Here is a 22,428-nt window from a genome sequence, read left to right on the forward strand (position 1 = left end):
CATGAGAAGAGGGGTGGTCAACAAAACATGTCAGAATCATTAATAAGTAAATGTGCTGTAATCGTATCGTTATAGAAAACATACATGTACATACAAACTCAGAATTGAAATTTATGGGTTACGCAAAAATCAATTCACGTAACTTTTGTTGTTGTTGATAAATAACCCTTTATACGAAGGTAAATGGTGCCCTTAATTTACACAATAAATATCTTACATAAAATTAGATTTGTGCAAGAAATTTGTGAATGAAATTATATTATTGTTGTTGCAATTTTCTGAAGCTTTTATTAGAATACCCACTCACATCCTCCAATTTATGTATTTAGAACTGTACTACTTGTTTTATTCTGTTCATGTTTTTCCATTTTTACCAGTGGGTAGATCAGTAGCATAAGTATATATTATGATGGTGAGTCAACTACCCCCACCCCCACCCACCATTTGTTCTAACAAATCTTTGTATTCAGGCAAAATCTATGGAAATGTTTGGGCAAAATAAGCTAATCTGAAATCTTTTCTCCACCATTGGGCTATTTCTTATTCCAGCCAGTGCAACACGACTGGTATATCAAAGGCCGTGGTATGTGCTATCCTGTCTGTGGGATGGTGCATATAAAAGATCCCTTGCTGCTAATCAAAAAGAGTAGCCCATGAAGTGGTGACAGCGGGTTTCCTCTTTCAATATCTGTGTGGTCCTTAACCATATGTCCAAAGCCATATAACCGTAAATAAAATGTGTAGAGTGTGTGTGTAAACAAAACATTTCCTTTCCTTTGCTCCATATATTTCTATCATTCTACTCACAATGTTAGTTGTAATCCACGTAAAATGTGTAGCGATTCATTTGTAACCATGTATAGCTATTTGGTAATAATGCAAATATGAATAAACCTTGGCATCCAGATTTGGGCAGTTTCGTTTAATTTAAGCAAAAATCAGGCTCCACCCAACCTACCCCCCAACACACACACACTAAATTGGACAACCAGGGGACCAAATAAAAAGGTCCAGTTTTTTAAGGTATCCAGTTTACAGACGTTCTGTTCATTTTTGATATTTTAAAAAAGGATTTTCAGAAACATCCAGTTTTGAGGGAATTCCAGTTTACAGAGGGTCCACATTAGGCTCCACTGTACATATCTTTTCTGTTCACATAAAAGTTTTTTTCTCGTTCCAACCAGTGCACCATAACTGGTCAGAGGCTATGGTATGTGCTTTCATGTCTGTGGGAAAGTTCATAAAAAGGATTCCTTGCTGCATTAGGAAAATGTAGCGAGTTTCCTCTGATGGCTGATGAATATGAACCAATCGGTCCCGTCGGTGGGACTATTGGGCTATTTCTTGTTCCAGCCAGTGCACCATGACTGGCATATCAAAGGTGGTGGTATGTACTATCCTGTCTGTTGGAAGGTGCATATAAAAGATCCTTTGCTACTAATTGATACATACAGCGGGTTTCCTCTCTAAGACTGTGTCAGAATTACCAAATGTTTGACATCCAATAGCCGATGATTAATTAATCAATGTGCTCCAGTGGTGTTGTTAAACAAAACGAACTTCTTCTAATCACATAATGTGTATTTGGAGCTGCTGTATTTGGAGTTGCTACAAGTAATGGGAAAACCAGAAACACGCTACATTTGCTCAAGTTTGTACATGTAATTCAAGTAAGACTTACGAATGTGTAAAAAGTTAAAGTTTGCTTTAACAACACCACTAGAGCACATTGATAACTGTTTGGCAGTAATTTATAAATATGAATAAATGTTGCTATCCAGATTTAAGTATTTCCATTTAATTCTGGCAAAAATCTGTTTGCTCCATGCCCAAAAGGGAGCCTGTTTACCTATGGTCAGTAGGCAGTTTATTTTTGTAATATACTCTTCAAAAAAGGTAGGGGAACTCTAATAAGAATTTACAGTTGCCAAAATTGTAAGGTATATTAGCTGTGGGGAATGGTTATATGATAATAGTGAATTAATTGGGCAAACATTACAACCAGTAGTTCAGTATTACAGTAGGTTTTATGACCACCAAAGATCTTGAAGGACTTGGGGTCAGAATTGAAATTTTAAAGTTGACGTTTTTTTATCAGTAAATCGCAAATTCAAACAATAAAAATGACTAAAAACAAAACAATAGCAACTGTATTATCAACAGAATGAAAAGGATTGACAGAAATAATGTACCACAGAGATTAATCGATCTTCCTCGAAATTGTCAAAATCGAGAATGACTCCCCACGTACGTGTATGGGGCAACTGCGTGATGCACATGCAAACTATGGAATATGTTTTGGTGTGTTGATAAACAGACCTGAACGTTCTTTACTAGGATGTCTGTGGTCAAAACGTATGTTTGGTCTAATAGCTAATATTAACATTAATATTTCAAGTTCCCCTATTTTTTTTTAAGAGTATATTTTAAAAAGAAAAAATAGCTGAAATTGCATAAAAATAGTGTCTTGGAGATTTATTTTCATAGAGTTAGTTAATCCATGTATCTTTTAAAGTTGGAATATATTTGGTTAAATTATTGTTTGAACCAAACAAAATTGAGCTGATAAAAAACAAAAGAAAAAACATATCTTTTTAAACAGTCATTAACCATAGTTTCACAAAGTGTATTTGGAGTACTGAGTGGGAGGGCAACCAGAAACATACACTGCATTTAAGTAAGACATACAATGTAAGTGCTGTGTAATTTAATGGTTAAAATGCTATAATAGCCAAAAATATTTCACATTTCTTAATAACTCGAGGGTTGGCCCTTTTAAGAGTGCGAGTGCGAATAATTTTAACATGCTCATATACCACTAGAGTTTCCAGCATGTCCGTCCCGGGGCCCGTCTCTGGATAGCAAGTGACTTGCTCAGGGACAGAACAAAATTAAGGGGACAATTTTGAAATTTATATCCAAAAATTAAATAGTGGGCCTTTAAAATTTTGATGCGCATCTCTAATTAATATAATTAATAAAGAAAATTCTACTCATTAAATTTGGTCGCTAGATTAGATTAGGCGGTCAAAAAGAAATTAGATAGATAACACGCCTGATTTGGGAGGGGGGGGGGGGGGAAATGGACAGAATTTTGAAAATTGCAATTAGTGAAAGAAATTAGTACCGTCCAAAAATAAAGAAGAGAGGATCGGACTATTTAATAATATTTTTTAAAAAAGAAGTTATTTCGACATAAAATTTTGAACGAAGGTCTAAAAGTTTAAAGTCCGATCTATATGGTCCGGGCCAAGGTTGGGAGGAGGGTAAGTTTGAGATGGGCGGAATTTGGAATATGAATTTAATAGTTCGGTCAAAGACCGAAGACCTAAATGTGCTACAAAAATTTAAGTCCAAACAATAAAATTAGAGTGCTCGACCGAAAAGGTTTTAAGGTGATTTGAGCAATTTAGACGGGCTGCCAAAATAAACTGTGTCGGACTGTTTACAAAAAAAAACAAAAAAACAAAAACAAAAAAACCATAAAATTTTGAACTGCGGCCAAAAATGTTTAAGTCCAACTAAGCCCTAAAAGAGAAAGTACATGTCCTAGGAGAGGGTGCACAGCAGAACTCATGGCGAGTTGATGGGATGATCGGCTCGGAACTTCGGGAAGAAGTGAGGCAGGTCGATGTAGCACTCTCCCCAAAGTATTGCTGAGTAGTCTTCCATAAGTATCAGCTTGATAATCCGATGGACAATTGGATTATCCATGTCTGATTTCAGCAAGCCTTGCCGGTACATCTCGTTCCGCTCCGATGTCAGGTAGTAGGTGCGACTTCCCTCGACGTACTGGAACTCACTCTTGACCAGTTGGTGTTGGTCTCTAGCTCTTGGTGACGAAGGTGCCTGGCAGCTGAGAGCTCACAGTGAACACCCCCTTCACACAGTCGCGGTACCATCCAGGAAGCTTGTTGCATGTGATCTCCCAAGTCGTGGGCTGTGTGTCGGACATGTTCTGGACCGACACCTTCCTCTTCTTGGCTTCACGCTTTGCAAACGCTGTCGCAACAACCCGTGGAGATGCTGGTGTATTGGTTAGTGTGGATGACACTTTTCCTGTTTGCATCGGCGTTGGTGCTGCAGGGGGAGGGACCGCCACTGCCGGTTTAGCCAACAGCTTTGGCTCCCTGTTTGCCGCTCCTGGCGTCTGCTGCTTCCGAGTAGTGGGGGGCGGCGACGCAGAAGGGGCCGCCGCCGGCAGCTGAGCTGTCAGTTTTGGCCCCCCTGAACTGCCCCTGCCGGTCTCGTCTTCTGTGAAGCAGGAGGGACCGCCCCTGGCGATTGAGCCACCCGGTTTGGTCCCCCCTGAGCTGCCGTGGGACGACGTCGTCTCCTACTTCCCGATCTCTTCTGTTTATTGTCACCATAATACAAGGTGACAATAGCCGTGCTCCCATTGTGTTCAACACGATACGCAGCCAAGCAGCCAAGCTCGTGCAGCACAGCCCTAAGGGTGGGGTGGGGGGTGGGGGGAGAGAAACCTTGATGTTTGATAAACACAACCGCATTCTGCGCTGTCTCGAGTAGGAATGTCGCCCCTTTTAAGAGTCATCCAAGTTGTGACAAATAATAAATAGTCTTTTTAAAATGTTGGCCCGTATTTCACTCTGGTTGGTATGCATATAGTCTTGTTCTTACGGTCCAGTACTTCTTTATTGTTGTGAAGTTTTCTATATATCTTTATTTCAGTCGTATAAAGTATCTCAATCTCAGCAGGTATTATAGTAAGCCTTTTTTTGTGCATTCTTTAAGAGCAAATAAAAACAGGTTTTGTCAGAAGTGTAAACAGCAACAACAAAGTTGTATGGTAGAAGTCGGTGGTCTGACAAGTTATGTAAGTAGTTTTTAATGATTGTGAGGACACTGTTCTTTATACTGGCCTTGATAAGTGCACAAATTAATCAACTGAGTACATGTGAATGATCTTCAATGGCCTTTGTGTTTTAAAAAACTTATTTCATTATCCATATAAGAATTGTTGGCAATTTGTTTGTGAATTTATCTATGTATTAACTCGCCAATTGTATATAAAATCATGTAGCTTAGTGAAGCAATGACAGTAAATTCAGGGCTTCTAGATTATGGTAGCCCCACTCCCATGGCTAGTGATATTCAATGTTGGGCTATTAAATAACTACAATTGCTATGCCCGACGGCTAGTGATTTTTTGTTTGTGTCAAATGTTGCAGTTAAGTGTATTTTGTATATATAAATATCCTGACCCCACCCCAACCCCCAATGTCAGTGTTTATAAGCTCTATCTCCCTCTTTAGGTGACATATCTGATTATTACTATTATTTAGTAAAATTGTTTTAACTTTAAAATAAAGTAGGGCTAGTGAATTTTCAATGGTGGCTAGTAAAGTTTTAAAATCACTGATCCCATGGCTAGTGGCTTTTATAAACATTCAAGAAGCCCTGTGGTAAAGTACACTTATAACGAACATGCTTAGGGACTGTAGCAAAAGTAATTTGAAGCCAAAAGAGACAAAAAATTTCATCTAGGGGGGAGGGGGTCAAAGAATCCACTAGGGTCATTTCGTCTTTTTTTTTTTAAAAAGGCTTCACCCTCTAAAAATTAAAAAAGGAGATGAAAAACGATCTGTGTTTATTTCCTGTATTTACTTCGGTAAACTCCGGCTTAGATTGTATGAAATTGTTATTTAAACCATTTATTTTTAGACTTCTCTGGTTATTATATAGACTGAGCAAGGGCAAAGTACCATAACAACCAGTCATGAAACATGGTCACGTTTTTTCCTTTCCTTCCTGGGTCCTTTGAATGAAGGGCACTGGCCGTGAGTAACCCCCCCCCCCCCCCACACACACACACACTTGGCTATTAATGAACTGCCCTCTCCCCTCCGGCCTTATTCCGGTTAAATACCATATCTGTGGCAAGTGGGTGAAGAAATTTGGCTAAGGAATATATTTAATTTACTAGCCAGCAGCAAGTGAAAAAAATCTTCTGCATTGAGCCCTGTTAATATCAAAAGTTTAATTTTAAGATCCTGATTAGTTGGTTTTATCAAAACTTTCATTTTATTAAAGAGAATTAAAAAACAGAACATTATTTATATTTATATCTAGATATTCTTTATTTTGTTTTTGTTGAATGTAAACAGGGAGCAAAGCTCTCCCTGTCTCTTTCAACAAAAACAAACTGGTTCACATAGCACCTTTCGCACGTCCACCAATGTGAAGCCAAAGTTGCTCTTATTTTAGTCTCTTGGGGGGTGGGGTGGGGGGAGGGGTCTGCAGAGAGACTAAATGATTTAGTCTCTTTTGGCTTCATATACGTTTGCTACGGTCCCTTAGAACAAACTACTGCATAGAATGAACTGATAGTAAAGTCCCATTTTATCTCCCTGTACATTAAACCGGCCTCGGTGGCGTCGTGGTTAGCCATCGGTCTACAGGCTGGTAGGTACTGGGTTCGGATCCCAGTCGAGGCATGGGGTTTTTAATCCAGATACCGACTCCAAACCCTGAGTGAGTGCTCCGCAAGGCTCAATGGGTAGGTGTATATATAGTGTTAAACATACATAAATTTTTTTAAAAGGTAAACAATTCTATGATTACAAACAATTTGCATCAATAGAACGAAATGGAGTTATACAGTGAAACCCCTCAATACCGGACCCCCTCTAAACCGGAAACCCCTCTAAACTGAACACCGGACAAACAATTCGGTCCCAATGTGTCAATTTAGTGTAAAATGGTCCCCATGAAAACCGAATGACCAAACTGCTACCAGTCAATGTGGCGCCACTAATTGCTCCCAATGTCAATCCAGCCGGATTACCTGTCTGCGAACACATAATGTGCAAGATTTCAAGATTTCAAGATTTATTAAACAACACTCAGACACATTACAATGTGTAACAAGAGGACATTTTCAAATACATAATTAACATACATGACAAGAACAGGCGTCAACATAGAAGTATCTATAATTAACAGAACACAAGATATGCAAACAAAATAGCTAAAATATGCGGAGAAACGTCAGTTCACAAGACAAGATAATCTTTTAATAAATATAGCTAGGTTTTTTAATAATGGTGCATTACATAATGACAGCATACCTTTCATTTTAAAAACACTAGGATTAATTCTTTAGTATTGTTTTATATATTTTCTTCTAATATTTTCAATATTATCATTTTTACAATTAAATAAATAATGGTATTCATCTCCAATATCGGTATTACAAAGTTTGCATATTCTATTTTCTCTAGGAACGTTAAACCATCTGCCAGTTTTGATTGGTAATCTTAAATTTGACGTACGCAATTTAGTTATCCAGCATCTATTTTGGTACGATAATCTGGACGAATAGGTTTCGAAATAAAATTCTGTTTTAAATAATGTATAAAATTGAGCCCTAGAAGAGTTTGTAATTTCCAAGAACCACTGTTCTATAAATTGATCACAGAGGTTTTGTTTTAATTCTTGTTTATACAATTTTGAAATCATTATTTTGATTGGTATAGATGTACCCCATTCCCGAGTTATCGAAAATACTTTTTATGAATTTCAACCATTTAAATTGATTTCCTTCACCACTGTTTAAAGAGAACATTAATTTATATAAAATACTACTAAGTTTATTTTCGTCTTTAACCAGTTTACTCCAAAATGACACCATTCGTAACTTTACTTGTATTTCTAAAGGGAACCTTCCTAATTCTCCATATACCATAAAATTTGGGGTACTTTTTTTTTACCTTCAAAATCCGTTTGCAAAACTGGAGATGAATTTTTTCTATTATTTGTAAATTTTCATAACCCCAAATTTCTGATCCATATAATAAAATCGGTTCAACCATTGAATCAAAAAGTTTTAATTGTATATGAACTGGTATGCTATTGTTCCGTATTTTTTTGTATATGGCAAAAAGTGCTTTTTGAGCTTGGTCTACAAGATGTTGCTATTGTTGCACATGCTCAGGTTCGCTGTTATCAATGTAATCACTGTTACACGCCGCAAGGTTGGCAATTAACAAAAGACCCATCGCCAGTGTAGATATTTAATTTACACAAATATTGTGTTGGTTACGATAAGCCGAGTTCGGGTTTGGGTTAGATGTTTTAAGTCACGAAGGTGATTTACGGTCTATATATTCCTTCACAAATGTGTAATATGATTTGCTTCAAAGATCGACAAAAATAACAATGAATTTAATTCACTGTCTTCCTGTCGTGTGAATTTGTTCCTCTTTTAAAAACATTTATTTAGCAAAATAAAGAGTAAAAAAAAAGTAACGTTGGCTTTTAATGGTCAAACAGATGTTAGTAACATTTATTTTCATATCGAGTTTCAACATGACAAAACGACCAGCTAAACGTCGCCGTGTTGAAGTGTCACACAATTATAAACTTTAAATAATTAAAAGTTTCGAAAGTAAACCTAAACCAACATTAAGATTTTTGGGTGAAAAGTTTAGTATCAGAAATTCAGCAGTTGGAGACATTATCAAGAAGCGAGAGGTTTATAAAGCAGAGTTTGCAAAGATCATTAGCTGAAATAAACGATAAGCTGAACTATTTAATGGGGAAGGGAAGGCAGTTATGTAAATGCAGACCCCTGAAAACCGGACAACTCTGAAAACCGGACATTTTACTTGGTCCTATGGATGTCCGGTTTAGAGGGGTTTCACTGTAGTATTTTTTTTTTTTTTTAAATCCCCAGAAAAAAATGCATATTATTAGGCCTATTGGTAACGTTCAAGCAAAAACGACCACTCACGATACCCAAGTGATACTTTTCTTTTCTTTGGGACGACATAATTGGTCAGTTTTGTGAGTTTAAATGGGAAAGTCTACTTAATCAAGGGTTTTACAGAATTACTTACAGTAATAAAGCAGGGCGGCTGATAATGCCCATTACGATTGAAGGGGTATCCGTACGGTTAACACACAATACCCTGTGATCTTAATAAAAGAGGCACGTCTTTTTAGTGTGTCTAGACACAGTGTCTAAGGGGACCGTCTAAATATACACCTGCCAACCAGGAACCACAGGTACAGGCCACGGAAAGAAAAGACCAATTAACCAAGAAAACACTCCGATTATTATGTCAGTACATGGATTAATTTATGTACCAAACATAATACAGTTATTTCAACACTTTGACAATGGTGGTTTATTTTGTATTGAAAAATAATATATAATTAAATTGTTGCTGGCTTATTGGGATGGCTATTATTACAGAACATTGCGATGCATTCGCAAAAATCAGGTATGTTTTGTTTCTTCAGTTCGAAGATTAATTCCTGACCTGACACGTTAGGTATTACGTAGCCACCAGCTCACCAGAGGGCGTATTGACTGGAATGGTACAAAATGGCTGCGCCTGTTATATATAATAGCCGTCACATTTAACCGTTTTATTAATTAACTATACGATTATACTTGATATTAAGCAATAATGTGCATTATATATCGTTGAATATGCATACCAGGCCAAATGACTTAATTGTCCCCTTCTTTAATGGCCATGACATTGTAATTGTGTCATGTGACAGTCACATTGTTTAGGCTGTCACTGACTTTTTATCGGTAATATCAAACATGCAAGTTGGGTATGTTTACTACAAAGTATAACAACAGACAGTTATTGTAATATACATTTATTACTAGTGATAACACAGATGTATATTAATAGACAGTTATTGTAATAGGCATTTATTACTAGTGAGGACACAAATGTATATTAATTAATAGACAGTTATTGTAATAGGCATTTATTACCAGTGAGGACACAAATGTATATTAATTAATAGACAGTTATTGTAATAGGCATTTATTACTAGTGAGGACACAAATGTATATTAATAGACAGTTATTGTAATAGACATTTATTACTAGTGAGGACACAAATGTATATTAATAGACAGTTATTGTAATAGGCATTTATTACCAGTGAGAACACAAATGTATATTAATAGACAGTTATTGTTATAGACATTTATTACCAGTGAGAACACAAATGTATATTAATAGACAGTTATTGTAATAGGCATTTATTACCAGTGAGGACACAAATGTATATTAATTAATAGACAGTTATTGTAATAGCCATTTATTACCATTGAGGACACAAATGTATATTAATAGACAGTTATTGTTATAGACATGTATTACTAGTGAGAACACAAATGTATATTAATAGACAGTTATTGTTATAGACATTTATTACCAGTGAGAACACAAATGTATATTAATAGACAGTTATTGTTATAGACATTTATTACCAGTGAGAACACAAATGTATATTAATAGACAGTTATTGTAATAGGCAGTTATTACTAGTGAGGACACAAATGTATATTAATTAATAGACAGTTATTGTAATAGGCATTTATTACCAGTGAGGACACAAATGTATAAAAATTAATAGACAGTTATTGTAATAGGCATTTATTACCAGTGAGGACACAAATGTATATTAATAGACAGTTATTGTAATAGACATTTATTACTAGTGATAACACAAATGTATATTAATAGACAGTTATTGTAATAGACTTTTATTACTAGTGATAACACAAATTCATATTAACAGCCAGTTATTGTAATAGACATTTATTACTAGTGTACCGGCCTCGGTGGCGTCGTGGTAGGCCATCGGTCTACAGGCTGGTAGGTACTGGGTTCGGATCCCAGTCAAGGCATGGGATTTTTAATCCAGATACTGACTCCAAACCCTGAGCAAGTGCTCCGCAAGGCTCAATGGGTAGATGTAAACCACTTGCACCGACCAGTGATCCATAACTGGGTCAACAAAGGCCATGGTTTGTGCTATCCTGCCTGTGGGAAGCGCAAATAAAAGATCCCTTGCTGCTAATCGGAAGAGTAGCCCATATAGTGGCGACAGCGGATTTCCTCTCAAAATCTGTGTGGTCCTTAACCATATGTCTGACGCCATATAACTGTAAATAAAATGTGTTGAGTGCATCGTTAAATAAAACATTTTTTTATTATTTTTTTTATTACTAGTGATAACACAAATTCATATTAACAGCCAGTTATTGTAATAGACATTTAATGCTAGAGAGGACACAGCTGTATATTAATAGACATTTAATACTGGAGAGGACACAGCTGTATATTAATAGACAGATGGACAAAAGTGATCAGTACAGCGTGCAGAAGGAGCAGACAGGTTGTTCTGTGAGGTTCTTTCTCCACACTAGGTGTTCCCCCTTACCAGGCACACAGTGAAAACCAGTGTGCATTCAAGGCATGAATTTACAGGATTGTCACATGATTCATGTGTGAAATATATACTTAAACATATTGACAAGTGTTGTGGGTATATAAGCTAGGCGATTTAGTAATAAGTAGCGGACAAGTGGTTTCAGAATTTTAAGCTGTGCAGGTGAGTTTTTCTATTGATAGTTAAAATATTTAATGATTGTTATTGCTTTTAGATTTTGAATGCTAGAAAAATGGTTGCACATGATTTGTTTCTCCCTCATTAATATCATGCATCTAATCATAAGAAGTGACTTTTATAATTAATTTATGAATTTTTATAAAAATAAAACAATTAATGTTCCTAAAGTTAGAAGTTTTATCTATTCTATTGGGGTTCTTGGGGCAGGAGGGATGTTTTTCTTTCATTGTTTTTTTTGTTTTGGTGGTGTTGGGAGCATGTATAAACAGTGTAGATGAAATTACAATTCATGATATCAGTAAAGCGAGAATTCTAGTAGTCAAGCCTTTGATTGATCGAATGAATAAATGAATGTTTAATGACACCCCAGCACAAAAATACACATTGGCTATTGGGTGTCACAAAAGGTAAGTCTATGAAAATATGATTTGATCGATGCAGCATAGAGTAAGATTCTAAATTGTGTTATTTTGGTTTGAAACTGTTAATTATAAAGATGCATGTATGTGTTTTTGAGATAGCATGAATGATCTCCATGAATATACATGAAAAAATACATGAAAATGTTAACATAGTAAATAGAAATTTGACATGTTTACTTAGTGAAATTTTTGTTTTCTCCTTGGTGTAAAGTGACTGTTAACCATCCCCCCCCCCCCCCCCCTCTCTCTCTCTCTCTCTCTCTCCCCCTCTCTCTCTCTCTCCTTGTCCCTCTCACTCACTCACTCACTCACTCACTCACTCACTCACTCACTCACTCACTCACTCACTCACTCACTCACTCACTCACTCACTCACTCACTCACTCACTCTCTCTCTCTCTGTCTGTCTGTCTCTCTCTCTCTCTCTCTCTCTCTCTCTCTCACTCTCTCTCACACACACACGCATCCCACCCTTCTGTTTGTCTCTCTGTTCATTCCTTTCTGTTTGTCTGTCTCTTTGTCTCTCCTTTGTCTCTCCTTCTATCTCCCTCCACCTCCCTGCTCTTCTCTCTCCATCCACTTCCCTGCTCCTCCCATTGTCACTCCATCCACCTCCCTCACCCTTCTCTTCTTTCTCCCTCTCCCATCTTTCTGTGCCCATCTCTCTGTCTGTCTATCTCACTGTCTGTCTGTCTATCTATCTATCTCACTGTCTGTCTGTCTGTCTGTCTGTCTGTCTGTCTGTCTGTCTGTCTGTCTGTCTGTCTGTCTGTCTGTCTGTCTGTCTGTCTGTCTGTCTGTCTGTCTCTCTCTCTCTCTCTCTCTCTCTCTCTCTCTCTCTCTCTCTCTCTCTCTCACAAACACACACACACACACACACACACACACTCACACACACATGTACACAGCTCTAACCCCTCTCCTGGACAAACAGCACAACTGACTGAGATGTTTGTGTGTCCACAAAGCATGACAGTACGTGGATATAAGCCGGAAACTGCATACGAACACCATGACACATTGTATTACACTACTGTAACAGTTACACCACTGTCATAACTGTAGAGTGACAAGCTATTTACCCAGACAGAAGTAAAGATGCTGAACCCTGAACCCAGCATGACCTGACAGCCAGGAATGTTTTATTTTTTGCTGAATTAGAGAAGAAAAAAGAGAACATGGTGTAGAATTTCAATTGTTGTTAGTGAAAATCTTTGTTGCCAGTGATTTATGGTAATTGAATAGTTTTGTATTTAAAGAAAGATTGTAAACTATTTTATTTTGGTGTTTGGTGACACATAATGTCTTTACTGCTGATGCTATCGACACTGCTTTTTGTTTGGTTTTATTTTTGTGGGGTTTTTTTTTTAGCAAGATCAACTTTCAAAGTACATGTAAGTGGATATCTAGATGACCAGTCCAGGGTTTAGTTTTCTTTAGGAATTTGGAAATTGGATCCCCTTGAATGAAAATAACACAAATTCAATAAATTTGTCAGAGAATAATTTTAAAAACCCCAAAAAACACAAAGCAAAACATCTCACCAGTCCCAAAAAACAAGAACCAAACGAGCATATGGTCCAATGATTAGGCAACACTGGTTAAAAAATCACAACTGGTATATCAAAGGCCTTGGTATGTGCTATCCTGTTTGTGGGATGATGCATATAAAAGATTCCTTGCTATACTAATGGAAAAACATATCAGGTTTTGTCTCTAACACTGTGTCAGAATTACCAAATCATTGACATCCAATAGCCAATGATTAATAAATTAATGTGCTCTAGTGGTGTCGTTAAACAAAACAGACTTTGCCTTTAACTCTCTCTGCCTCTATCAGTGTTGGATAGAACATCAGCACCAAGGCTGCCGGTGTTTCTGACCGATTTTAACTGATAGAAAATATAACTTCTGTATCCAATTAATTAGTATTTTGTTTATTAGTATCAAATTATTAAATATTTACCCACTTAGCATATTTTAACAAAAACACATAGAAAAAAGTAGATTCTGTTGAATTCCTCGGGTATAAAATCGACAAACCATGCCTGAAACCTGCCAGTCTTTTTAGTTTATTTTTGAGAACCAGCTTGTATATTTCATTTGCTCTGCCATAATATTGTAAACTGTTATACATGAAAACAGCTGATTTTAATGATTTCCTGTCCTGGATGGAGGAGCCGGTATGGGCCGACACCTGCACCCATGACAGGCATGCGCTACAACAGCTTGTTCTGAATGTGCACATTAAGCCCTATATGACCTGACCTGACCTTTAATGATAATATGAACAGTTATGAACAATTATGATGGGGGGGGGGCAATTTACAACCAAAAGCGATAGACTGATGATGTATCATCTTCTGCCACCCCACCCCACCCCTCCCTCTCCAAAATTAATCTTTTAGTGTTTAAAATATTAAGGAAAGATGGCTAGAAATGTACATGTATATCAAAATCTTATTCAGCCCCCTGCCAGGATTGTATTGTAAAACAGTGTGATACATCTTTTCAAAGGCAAATTGTTGTTTACTTCTTCCATGTGTTGTAGGAAGGTTAACGTACTTTGTAAAATTGCTGTCCACTAAGCATGAAATAACATAAGTGTCGGCTTAGTGATGTGTTAGCAATAAGGTAGCTTGACAGACCTCCACAGATCTGTACAGTCAAACCAGTTTAATTGAACACCATTTATAAAGGGACTGGACGTAGCCCAGTGGTAAAACGTTCGCTTGATGCGTGGTCGGTCTATGATCGATCCCCGTCAGTGGACCCATTGGGCTATTTCTCGTTCCAGGTAGTGCTTAACAACTGGTGTAACAAAGGCCGTGGTATGTACTATCCTGTCTGTGGGATGGTGCATATAAAAGATCCCTTGCTGCTAATCAGAAAGAGTAGCCCATGAAGTGGCAACAGCAGGTTTCCTCTCAATATCTGTGTGACGCCATATAACCATAAATAAAATGTGTTGAGTGCATCGTTAAATAATAAATGTCCTTCCTTCCATTTATAAAGTTAAAGCATAGTGCTTAATGACACAACTAGAGCACATGGATTTATAAATTAGTAGCACTAGATTTAATTGTTTAAAAAAAGTATTATACTGGTATATATATGAATCTGGCTATCTTTCAAATTTGGACTACCATAACATGTTGCTGGGCTACCACATTTTAAATATCTGGTAGTCCATGGCCAACCATTAAAATGACAAAACAGTACATACGACAGCCTTTCTTATACCAATCCTGAGATATCCTGCCTGGGAGTCCACCAAGGAGTTTTGATCCTATGATCCAAGCATCTCTACAGACCGAGCTAAATCCTGCCCCCACCCCCCCCCCCCACCCCCACCCTCCATTAATGTGATGTGAACCCAGAACCTGGCAGGCCCAAGACTGACAGACTGATGGCTTAATAACTATGATCGGCTAGTGCCATCAAAGGCTGTCAGACAAGTTAATTTACCTGGTGCCACCTGCAGTTTCAGTGTCCAAGCATCAGTGAATCCCCATTACATTAATAAAACAAGCAGTGCCTCATTCCAGCTGAATCTGATGTTTTATCAATACACACACTTACAGCTGTTGATTTTTTGACCTGAGAACAGGGCAAACATTCCACTGGAGTAGTAAAACAAGTGTATGAGCGATAACCCTTTCTGGTTTGTTATTGACAGAGGACAAATATTTTTGACTTCGTGTGGTAATAAAGATAAATCTAGACACGTGGACTGATAAGCAGAAAATGTCTGTTGCATGGACCATCGGTTTTATTGGGGTTGTATTTTAATAAGTATTTAAAATCAATTTTGTGGTACAGGCTAGTAGATCTTTTTCTCTAATAGAAGTTGCAGTGAATTGTTTTGCAATAGAAGTTGCAGTAGGTGAGTTTTTGCAATAGAAGTCGCAGTAGGTGAGGTTTTTGCAACAAGTTGAAGCAGATGAGGGTTTTTTGTATTAGAAGTTGCAGAAGGCAAGTTTTTTTGCAATAGAAATTGCAGCAGTTGAGAGGGATTTTACAATAGAATTTACAGTAGGTGAGTTTTTTTGCAATATAATTTGAAGTAGGTGAGTTTTTTGTTACAGTAGAAGTTGCAGCAAGTGAGGTTTTTTTTGCAATAGAAGTTGCAGCAGATGAGGGTTTTTTTTTACAATAGAAGTTGCAGCAGGTGAGTTTTTTTTACAATAGAAGTTGCAGCAGGTGAGTTTTTTGCAGTAGAAGTTGCAGCAAATGAGGGTTTTTTTGCAATAGAAGTTGCAGCAGATGAGGGTTTTTTTTTACAATAGAAGTTGCAGCAGGTGAGTTTTTTTTACAATAGAAGTTGCAGCAGGTGAGTTTTTTTTGCAGTAGAAGTTGCAGCAGGTGAGTTTTTTTGCAGTAGAAGTTGCAGCAGGTGAGTTTTTTGCAGTAGAAGTTGCAGCAGATGAGGGGTTTTTTACAATAGAAGTTGCAGCAGGTGAGTTTTTTTTACAATAGAAGTTGCAGCAGGTGAGTTTTTTTGCAGTAGAAGTTGCAGCAGGTGAGTTTTTTGCAATAGAAGTTGCAGCAGATGAGGGGTTTTTTTACAATAGAAGTTGCAGCAGGTGAGATTTTTTGCAATAGAAGTTACAGTAGGTGAGTTGGGGATGGGGATATCTCTGATTAATACATAAAGCAAATATTTTTCAAATGAGATATACATATTTTATCTAGATTATAATATACAGTAGCATTTATGATGTATAATATTTAACAAATGCAATTGTACTTAATGTGTTGAAATCCTTGAACATAGCTGTACGTGATATCCTCTGTTTTGTGTATGTAGCTTCTGGATACAGCTACAGGGACCTAGCTTAGGATTGTCAGATGGTACGCAGACTTTTCCTTCTTCCATGTCTGATATGCTTGAATCATAAGATCAAATCCCTTTATTACACCCATTCTCTAATTTATATATTAACAGCTGTGGTTTATGCTGTCCTGTCTGTGTGCTAAAGGACATATAAAAGATCCCATGCTGCTTATGGAAAAATGTTGCAGGTTTCCTCTATAAGACTCTGCTTCAGACTTATCACATGTTTGACATTCAATAGCCAATGATTAATAAATCACTGTGTTCCAGTGGTGTCGTTAAACAAAACAACTTTAAATCTGAGAGATATTTTCTATAAAGACTGCAAATCCTCGAAGAACAAGTTAAGAGACAGGTGTCAAGTGGTCTGTACACAGTTTACAATCATGTTACCTGTTCTGGTTGGCTGTAAGAGAAACTTCATATACATGTATGTAAACACAAGACTCTTCATTCTGTAGATAACAGGACAGAAAGAAATATACTGACATTAAAGGGACATACCCTAGTTTCTAAACACTAAGGCATATTTTTTTTACTATTATAGCTGTTTTTTGTAACTGAAATCATACTTTACTTAGATTTTGTGGTTTAGTGGATCAGTGTCTGTACATTTGAAGTGTTTTTGGTCATCCTGATGTTTCTAATATCGCAAAATACATTTCTCTTCTCTTTTTTTTTTAAACACACGTGCGTCTGAAAAGTAACAGTTATGGAGTCAACTTATTTTTAGAGGGTATTTCACCATTTTAAAGTCACAGACTCATGTTTCACTCAAGTGTAACTTCATCCAAATGTGATACAGGTTGGTAGATTAACTAAACTTAGTGTTAATTTTCACAGGTTGAAACCAGGGTGTGTCCCTTTAACAAAACCACAGACAAACAAGATGTATGCATACATGCAGTATAGTAAATAAAGGATCGTCGCAAGTGTTTGTTAATATGAAAAATATCAGCCAAGTCTATGTTAATCAGTATTTGTCGAGGCTATGCCAAGACAAATACCAATTAACTAGATGAGGTTGATATTTTACATATTAAAAAAACATGAGCAGTGAATTCAACTTATCCTTATAACACTTATAAAATAAAATTTTAATTTAATATTTAGTAAATCAGTTCTAAAGTCGCCTTCATTGGTAATATGATTTCATTTAGCACAAATATAGTTTGACATCACACACCAGTGGCAGATCCAGAAAATCCATTTTGGGGCGGCCCCAATGACATGAGGCAGAATGCCAAGGGAACTTTGGGGGAAGTTTGGAGGGGGATCATAATTTTTTTTTTTTTAATATGTAATAAAATTATAACTGTCGCAAAATTTAGAGTGGGCCTGGGCCCCTGGCCCCCCCCCCCCCCCCCCCGATCCGCCTCTGTACACTTTTACTAAATCTTATCAAAATGTTAATGCTCAGTTGTATACCTAGGTCTCGTAAACAAATGATCCAATAACAGCAATAAATATATTAACCAGGTTAATAATTAAAATATCCAATGGGTTTATGACATGGAAATATGACTTATAACTGTACCCCTCCCCTATTGAATAATTCTTACATTTGCTATGATTTAATAATCATCGGCTGTTGGAAGTCATATATGTATACATTTGGTAATTTTGACATATAATCTTATAGAGGAAATCTGTTACATTTTTCATCAGTAGCAAGGGATTGTTTATATGCACTATCCCATAGACAGGATAGCACATACCATGGCCTTTGATATACCAGTCGTAGAGCACTGGCTGGAACGAGAAATAGCCAATGGATCCACCAATGAAGATCAATCCTAGGCCCAACCACACATCAAGTGAGCACTTGACCACTTCACTATGTCCTACCGGCCTCGGTGGCGTCGTGGTTAGGCCATCGGTCTACAGGCTGGTAGGTACTGGGTTCGGATCCCAGTCGAGGCATGGGATTTTTAATCCAGATACTGAGTGAGTGCTCCGCAAGGCTCAATGGGTAGGTGTAAACCACTTGCACCGACCAGTGATCCATAACTGGTTCAACAAAGGCCATGGTTTGTGCTATCCTGCCTGTGGGAAGCGCAAATAAAAGATCCCCTGCTGCTAATCGGAAAAGTAGCCCATGTAGTGGCGACAGCGGGTTTCCTCAAAATCTGTGTGGTCCTTAACCATATGTCTGACTCCATATAACCGTAAATAAAATGTGTTGAGTGCGTCGTTAAATAAAACATTTCTTTCTTTCACTATGTCCTACCCCTTCACTGGCATTAAAAACACTAGCATAAAAGCATGAATACAGAGCATAAATACACATGTAAATGTAATTACCATATTATTCAAGCTATGCTAGGGATGGGCCGTAGCCCAGTCGTAAAGCACACACATGATATGCTTAGTCGCTCTAGGATCGATCCCATTCGGCAGGCCCGTTGAGCTAGTTCTCGTTCCAGCCAGTGCACCATGACTGCTATATCAAAGGCCGTGGTATGTGATATCCTGTCTGTTGGATGGTGCATATAAAAGATCCCTTGCTACTAATGGAAAACATGTAGTGGTTTTCCTCTCTATGACTGTGTCAAAATGACCAAATGTTTGACATCCAATAGCTGATGATTATAAAATCAATGTGCTCTAGTGGTGTTGTTAAACAAAAACAAACTTTATCCAAGCTATGCTGCTGCAATTCTTTAATCTAATGGTCTATGAATATTTCATAATCGGCCTACCACAGTGTAACAGGAAAAAACTTATAAACTTAAAAGAGAACATTACTATATAATATCAACAACACATGACTACCAGAACAGGGGTTAGCATTAGAGGTTAGAAAACGGATATGAGATCGTAAATCATAGAACAGCACATCACGGGAAGAAGTTTAAACTCAGTCTATTCTATACATAGGTATCAGATGGGGAGGGGGGAAAAAGATTATATATTATACATCACCCTGCCTCCATTCCCTCCACAGTTGAAAGGTGAATTAATATACCTGGCGCCATCGTCAGTTTCTGGAATCGTCAGATGCCTGTGCAAGATTCTAAATGTTTCAATATGATTAATACTTTCTTGACAGCAGCTTTATAAGCAGAATTTGGCAAGAGATACATTAAAAAAAAATGCACATACAAAAAACTGATAACCAGACTCATTAACATTAAACATGTTGCAGGATGTTGCCATGGAGATAAGATTCTGCCTGCTAGCATGTTGTAGAAGTGGGCAAGATCATTATATTTCAAGATAAAAAAGAAAGCCAGAGTTGCATTAATTACTGTATGACTTTCTGACCTGTAGAGTGCTTGTGTGTTTTATATAAAGTTCACAACATGTGTACACATTCATATCGATAGCATTCCTTGTGGCGGTAACAGGACAAACAAGCAACACCTTTATCCATACCAGTATATGCAGGAGACATTTCTCACTTACAAAACCAGGTGTGTGTGTGTGTATGAGAGAGAGAGAGAGAGAGAGAGAGAGAGAGAGAGAGAGAGAGAGAGAGAGAGAGAGAGAGAGAGAGAGAGAGAGAGAGAGAGAGAGAGAGAGAGAGAGAGAGAGAGAGAGAGAGAGAGAGAGAGAGAGAGAGAGAAGAGAGACACAGACAGATACAGATAGAAAGGAGGAGAAGAGAGGATGAGAGATGGAGAGACAGAAAGAAAAAACAAGAGGAGATACAGAAGAGAGAGAAGAAGGGAAAAGAAGGAAAGAAAAAAGGGGGAGAAAAACATGTAGTGAGGTAGACAGAAAGGGGGTGGGAGGGGAGAGAGAGAGAGAGTGAGGGGAGGGAAAGAAAGCAAATGAGACAGGAGAAGAGAGGGAAAATGAAATGACAGAGAGAGAGGGGGGGGGGGGTAGAGAGAGAAAGACTGCGATTATGACATTTGTTTCACTCCTTATGTATATTTGTTGACATTTATTGTAGCATGTATATATTACATTTATTAGTTTTCATTTTCGTATCACATTATGTTTGTACTTTCAGTAGTCTGACCTTCTATCTGAGATGCACATTAATTGTGTTTTTCTTTTTTTCTTCAGAACTTGTGAAGTTTGAATATAACATTGCAGACATAACAACAGGTAAAAGACATGTATGTTAAATCATATTTAACAATTATTTCACATTCCAACCAGTGTAACAAAATTGGATATATTAAATGTTTCTGAAGGTATTCTTTTAAGAAAGTGCATACAAAATATAATTTCAAATTGTTTAAAAAAAATAGCAGTGGGTTTCAAAACTTTGATGTTACACCGATAGTTACAAAATATATTTCACTGACATTTACAACAAGTTACAAAAACAGTTTCATTGATAGATACAAGAAGTTACTCAAATTATTACACTGATATATTGTAATTACATAACTTACAAGAAGTTACAAAATGTTTAATAGAAATTTACAACCTAATAAAAACTAGTTTGTTTTCTTTTACAATATATTACAGAATCAGTTGAAAATAAATTACAAAAACTATTACCTTGACATTTACATTGATATTCACAAGTAATTACAAGAACTATTTTATTGTCATTACAAGAATTTACCAAAAATTATTACAATGACATTACAGAAATTACAAAAACTTTTACAATGACATTTACAAGAAGTTAACAAAATTATTGCAATGACATTTACTAAAATTTACAAAAATCATTACAATGACATTTACAATAAATTACAAAAACTATAACAAGAAATTACAAAACCTTTTACAATGACATTTTCAAGAAGTTATAAAAACTCTTACAATGACATTTAAAATAAATTACAAAAACTATAACAAGAAATTACAAAACCTTTTACAATGACATTTACAAGAAGTTATAAAAACTCTTACAATGACATTTAAAATAAATTACAAAAACTATAATAAGAAATTACAAAACATTTTACAATGACATTTACAAGAAGTCATAAAAACTATTACAATGACATTTACAAGAAATTACAAAAACTGTAATAAGAAATTACTAAAACTATTGCACTGACAATTAGTTAAAAGACATTACAACAATATAACACACTTACAAATATGAATTACAAGAAGTTGTAAAAAACTATAACACTTACAAATATGAGTTACAAGAAGTTATAAAAACTATAACACGCTTACAAATATGAGATATAAAAAACTGTTATTCTTTGAATGATTCAACTTCTCATTGCAGTATGCCCCGACATCATCTGTTCATCCCCTTCTCCACGGGAAGGAGTTACAACACGACTATTGGCTCCCGTTCCCGCCACCATGCTGATCCTTTCGCTCACTGCCGTCGACCACGGTACAGCTACAACGATCTGCTACGAAACTCTGTCTTGTGTATGAATATGGTGGTCGCGATGAGGATGACGGCTATGACAGAACGTATGCACGCGACAGAAACACTCGAGAAAGTAAGTTGCTAGTATAATTATGTGTTTAAAATTCTGTAGACCTGTATACCTTTCATTGTAATACAAGCGGTTATTTTACTGATCTTATTAGTGTCTTACCGGTCGATAAGTTTCGTCTCCATCTGTTCGTTCGTCCATCCATCCGTCCGTATGTCCATCACACATATAGTTTTCTAGACATTTTTGTCACAATTCCTCAAGATATTGTTCAAAAATTTTGTACATAGCTTTATCATTTACTCGTAGGTCTCACTACACAGTTCACTTCTGGGTGAGAGTCCATTCATCATGGTCCACTATAGTTCCTAATTGTAACATATATTGTTTTTACATATTCTCTTCTAGGAATTGGGGAAGAATTAAAACAATTTGTATGTTTAATG

The 22,428-nt window shown here is 36.7% G+C and overlaps 1 long non-coding RNA gene across 1 annotated transcript in view; it reads left to right on the forward strand.

Moving 5' to 3' along the window:
- LOC121388212 overlaps positions 1–22,039 on the forward strand; it is a 39,088-nt gene extending 17,049 nt beyond the window's left edge. Inside the window, exons 2-3 of the long non-coding RNA XR_005959949.1 lie at positions 20,685–20,726; positions 21,820–22,039. This is a non-coding gene — a long non-coding RNA (uncharacterized LOC121388212). The remainder of the gene's footprint in view (positions 1–20,684; positions 20,727–21,819) is intronic.
- The last annotated feature ends 389 nt before the right edge of the window (positions 22,040–22,428 follow it).

Source organism: Gigantopelta aegis, chromosome 14 (genome assembly GCF_016097555.1).
Source record: "Gigantopelta aegis isolate Gae_Host chromosome 14, Gae_host_genome, whole genome shotgun sequence".
Classification (NCBI taxonomy): domain Eukaryota; kingdom Metazoa; phylum Mollusca; class Gastropoda; order Neomphalida; family Peltospiridae; genus Gigantopelta; species Gigantopelta aegis.